We start from the raw sequence: 5,534 nt of genomic DNA on the forward strand, positions 1-5,534 counted from the left end.
GAGGATATCCCGGGGTGAATGTCCAGTGAGGCCATACTGGTAGAACTTAGAAATAATAAAAGGGTGATCCCTTTGATGGGATTATACGATAGGCCCCCCAATAGTCAGAGGGAAGTGGAGGAGCATATATGTAGGGAAATCACAGATAGGTATAGGAATTATAGGGTTGTAATAGTAGGTGATTTTAACTTCCCTAATATTGACTGGGACTGCCGTAGTGCTAAGGGATCAGATGGGGAAGAATTTGTTAAGTGGGTCCAGGATAGTTTTCTGAAGCAGTACGTGGATGGCCCGACTAGAGAAGGGGCTACACTCGATCTCCTCTTAGGAAATGAGAATGGGCAGGTGGTTGATATGGCAGTGGGGGAGCACTTTGGGACCAGTGACCATAACTCTATTAGCTTCAAGGTAGTTATGGAACAGGATAGGACTGGTCCTCAGGTTGAAGTCCTAAATTGGGGGAAGGCTAATTTTGATGGCATCAGACAGGAACTCTCAAAAGTTGAATGGGAGAGGCTGTTTACAGGTAAAGGGACGTCTGGCAAGTGGGAGGCTTTTAAAAGTGAGATAGGAAGAGTTCAGGGCCAGCATGTTCCTGTTCGATGGAAGGGCAAGGCTGGCAAGTTTAGGGAACCTTGGTTGACGAGGGATATTGAGTGTCTGGTCAGGACAAAGAAGGAGGCATACGCCAGGTATAGGCAGCTGGGATCGAGCGAGTCCCTCGAGAAGTATAGGGGATATAGGCGTATACTTAAGAAGGAAATTAGGAGGGCGAAAAGGGGCCATGAGATTTCCCTGGCAGATAAGATAAAGGAGAATCCTAAAAGATTCTATAAGTGTATTAAGAGTAAAAGGGTAGCTAGGGAGAGAGTAGGTCCCCTTAAGGATCAGTGTGGCAATCTATGTGTGAAGCCACGCGAAATGGGCGAGGTCTTAAATGAATATTTCTCGTCTGTATTTACCGTGGAGAAGGTCATGGAAGCTAGTGAGTTCAAGGGAGGGAACAGCGATATCCTGCAGCATATCAACATTACAAAGGAGGAGGTGTTGGAGGTTTTGAAGCGCATTAAGGTGAATAAATCCCCAGGGCCTGATCAGATGTATCCTAGGATGCTATGGGAAGCAAGGGAGGAGATTGCTGGGGCGCTGGCAGAGATTTTTGTATCATCGTTAGCCACGGGTGAGGTACCGGAAGACTGGAGGATAGCTAATTTGTTAATTAATAAATTAAATAACAAATCATGTCGCCTCTTTCTCTTCTAAACTCTGGCGGAGACAAGCCCAGCTTGTCCAATCTTTCCTCGTATGACAGCCCACCCATGCCATATATTATTCTCTTAAACTTTCTCTGTACTGCCTCCAATGCATTTACATCCTTCCGCAAATAAGGAGACCAGTACAGTACTCAGTACTGCAGAAGAGGTCTCACCAATGTCCTGTATAGCTGAAGCATAACCTCCCTACTATTGTATTCAATTCCCATGGTGATAAATGATAACATTCTATAGCTTTCCTAATTACGTGCTGGACCTGCATACTAACCTTTTGCAATTCATGCCCTCGGACACCCAGATCCCTCTGCATCTCAGAGCTCTGCAATCTCTCACCATTTAGATAATATGCGATTTTATTCTTCCTGCCATAGTGGACAATTTCCGACTTTCCCACATTATACTCCATTTGCCAGGTCTTTGCCCAATCACTTAACCTATCGATATCCCTTTGTAGCCCCCTTATGTCCTCTTCACAACCTACTTTCCTACCTATCTTTGTGATCAGCAAATTTAGCAACAATACCTTCGGTCCCTTCATCTAAGTCATTTATATAAATTGTAAAAAGTTGAGGCCCCAGCACAGATCCCTGTGGCACACCACTCGTTACTTCTTGCCAACCAGAAAGTGACCCATTTATGCTGACTCTCTGTTTCCTGTCAGCTAGCCAATCTTCTATCCATGCCAATATGTTACCGCCGACACCATGAGCTTTTATTTTCTGCAATAACCTTTGATATGGCACCTTATCCTTCTGGAAATCGAAATACAATACATCCACTGGTTCCCCTTTATCCACAGCACATGTAACTCCCTCAAAGAACTCCAATAAATTGGTTAAACATGATTTCCCTTTCAAAAAACCATGTTGACTCTGCCTGATTACCTTAATTTTTTCTAAATGCCCTGCTATAACATCCTCTGTAATAGCTCCAAACATTTTCCCTCAGACAAATGTTAAGATAACTGGCCTGTCGTTTCCTGCTTTCTGTCTCCCTCCCTTTTTGAATAAATGAGTTACATTCACTCTTTTCCAATCTAACGGAACCTTCTCGAATCTAGGGAATTTTGGAATATTAAAACCAGCGCATCAACTATCTCACTAGCCAATTCAGGACCTGGCGACTTGTCAACCCGCAGCTCCAACAATTTGTTTAGTACCACTTCCCTGGTGATTGGAATTTTCTTGAGTTCCTCCATCCCTTCAATTTCCTGATATACGGCTAATACTGGGATGTTATTTGTATCCTCAATAGTGAAGACCGATGCAAAGTATCTGTTCAATTCATCTGCCATCTCTTAATTATCCATTATTAATTCCCCAGACACACTTTCTATTGGACCAACAGTCGCTTTGTTAACTCTTTTCTTTTTAAAATATCTATCGAAACTCTTACTAGTTGTCTTGAAATTTCTTGCGAGCTTTCTCTCATACTCTAATTTTACCTTCCTTATCAATCTTTTAGTCATTCTTTGCTGTTTTTTTAATATTCTGTCCAATCTTCTGACCTGCCTCCCATCTTTGCACAATTATGGGCTTTTTCTTTAAGTTTGATAGTATCTTTCACTGTTTTCGTGAACCATGGATGGTGAGTCCCACCTTTGGAACTTTTCTTTCTCGTTGAAATGTATCTATTCTGTGTATTCTGAAATATCCCCTTAAATGTCTGCCACTGCATCTCTATTGACTTATCCCTTAACCTAATTTGCCAGTTCACTTCAGCTAGCTCTGCTTTCATGACCTTATAATTGCCCTTATTAAAATTTAAAATACTAGTCTGGGACCCACTCTCCTCTCCCTCAAACTGAATGTAAAATTCAATCATATTATAATCGCTACTACCTAGGGGCACCTTAACTATGAGGTCATTAATTAATCCTATCTCGTTGCACAATGCCAGGTCTAGTATAGCCTGCTCTCTGGTTGGCTCCAGAATGTATTGTTCCAAGAAATTATCCCCAAAACATTCTATGTATTCCTCATCTAGGCTACCTCTGCCCATCTGAATTTTCCAATCTATATGTAGATTAAAATCCCCCATAATTATCACAGTACCTTTCTGACAAGCTGCCATTATTTCCTCCTTTATATCCCATCCGACAGTGTGGCTAATGTTAGGTGGCCTGTACACCACTCCCACAAGAGACTTCTTGCCTTTATGATTTCTCATTTGTACTCAAACTGCTTCTGCATCCTGATCTCCAGAACTCAGGTCATCCCTCTCTATTACGCTAATACCATCATTAATTAACAGAGCTACCCCGCCACCTTTTCCTAGCTTCCTGTCCTTCCAAAATGCCATGTCATCTCCAATATTCACATCCCAATCTATGTCGCCCTGCAGCCATGTCTCTGTAATGACTATCAGATCGGACTTATTTATTCTATTTGTGCTCCCAGTTCATCTGTTTTGTTTCAAATGCTCCATGCACTCAGATACAGAGCATTTAGTTTTGTCCTTTTATTATTTTTGTCACCTCTAGCCTTATCTGTCGATTTACTCTCAGATTTGTACATTCTGTCCCTTCCTGTCACAGTCTGTTTATCATTTCCCATATTTATACCTTTCTCTCTTGCCTTGTCTCTCCTCCTTGATTCACCATATCTTCCCAAATTTGATCCCTTGCCCCCACTATTCAGTTTAAAACCGTCTCTACTTCCCTCGTTATGTGGCTCGCTAGAACACCGGCACTGGCACGGTTCAGGTGTAGACAGTCCCAACGGTACAGCCACCTCTTTCCCCAGTACTGGTGCCAATGCCCCACGAACCAGAAACCACTACTACCACACCAGTCTTTCAGCCGCACATTACTTTCTCTAATCTTTTTTGTCCTTTGCCAATTTGCACATGGCTCAGGTAATAATCCAGAGATGATTAACTTTGAGGTTCTGCTTCTTAATTTGGTGCCTAGTTCCTCATACTGAGTTTGCAGAACCTCTATCCTTGTCCTGCCTATGTCTTTGGTACCGACATGGACCACGACGACTGGATCCTCCCCCTCCCATTGTATGTTTCGCTCCAGCCCTGAGCAGACGTCCTGAATCCTGGCACCGGCAGGCAACACAGCCGTCTGGACTCTTGCTTTTGCTGCAGAGAACAGAGTCAATCCACCTTATTATACTGTCCCCTACTACCACTACATTCCTTTTTTCTCCCTCTTTGAGCCGCAAACACTTACTGCAGACGTGTTTGCCCTGGATCACACTGGCATCCATTAACTCCCACATGCTGCAGCTGTGACACATCACCTGTCCTGTCATCCTTAACGTGTTTCAATTAACTACTTAAATATTTTATTCAATTATTCATTTTACTGTATATTTTATTAAACGTACCACTAGTTTGTTTACTATTTTAAACGTTAGGACTAAAATGGACCTTAATTACTGAACAGATGTGCATCAAGCGGGTCGGTTCTTCCAAACCAATCAACTACCTGCTTGCCTGTGATGTCACAGCTTACCAGATCCTCACCAAACAGCTCCTTCCACTGCACCGAAGAAAGAACCAAATCCTGTATCCTCACCCCAGCGGCTCTCTGTTTCCCTGCTCTCACTCTCCATTGTGATGTCACTCCTCGATTTTTTTTCCCCTGCTCTGCTCCTCTCTCTTTCGCTCTGTCTCCGAGTCTGTGCTTTTGGCGCATTTCTTCATTTGTTGTTCCGTTGTGCTCCTCTGTGTCTGGTCCAAAACCTGACTCCGGTGGGACTTGAACCCACAACCTTTGAATATCGTCTTAATCATTATTTAGAAGTCCAACACGCTATCCATTGCGCCACAGAGCCTCACACATTTTTGTGAACATCACTAAGGCCTTTGATCTTGTCAGCAGAGACGGCCTCTTGAAACTGCGATGGAACATAGGCTGCCCTCCTGACCACTTGGGCATCATCTCTTCTTTCCACGAGAACATGCACAGTTCCATCAGTTACAATGGAGCAACATCAGACGCTTTCAAGATCAGCAGTGGGGTAAAGCAGGGCTGCGCGCTGGCGCCAACTCTCTTAGGAACAGAGGAACATCGGAGTAAGCTATTCAGCCCGTCGAGCCTGCTCTGTCATTCAATTCGATCATGGCTGATCACCTACCTCAAAGCCCCTTTCCCATGCTATCCCCATATCCCTTGATGTCATGAGTATCAAGATTTCTATCAATTTCTGTCTTGAACATGCTCAATGATTGAGCTGCCACAGCCCTCTGGGGCACAGTATTCCAATGATTCACCACCGTCTGAGTGAAGAAATTCCACCCATCTCAGTT

General features: G+C 43.5%; 1 non-coding gene across 1 annotated transcript; it reads right to left on the reverse strand.

The window, feature by feature from the left end:
• Positions 1-4,968: 4,968 nt before the first annotated feature.
• Positions 4,969-5,059, reverse strand: trnar-ucu (transfer RNA arginine (anticodon UCU)). Its single transcript is given in 2 exon segments — positions 4,969-5,004; positions 5,023-5,059. It is a non-coding gene; the product is annotated as a tRNA-Arg (tRNA).
• Positions 5,060-5,534: the final 475 nt, after the last annotated feature.

Source organism: Heterodontus francisci, unplaced genomic scaffold, assembly GCF_036365525.1.
Source record: "Heterodontus francisci isolate sHetFra1 unplaced genomic scaffold, sHetFra1.hap1 HAP1_SCAFFOLD_58, whole genome shotgun sequence".
Lineage (NCBI taxonomy): Eukaryota > Metazoa > Chordata > Chondrichthyes > Heterodontiformes > Heterodontidae > Heterodontus > Heterodontus francisci.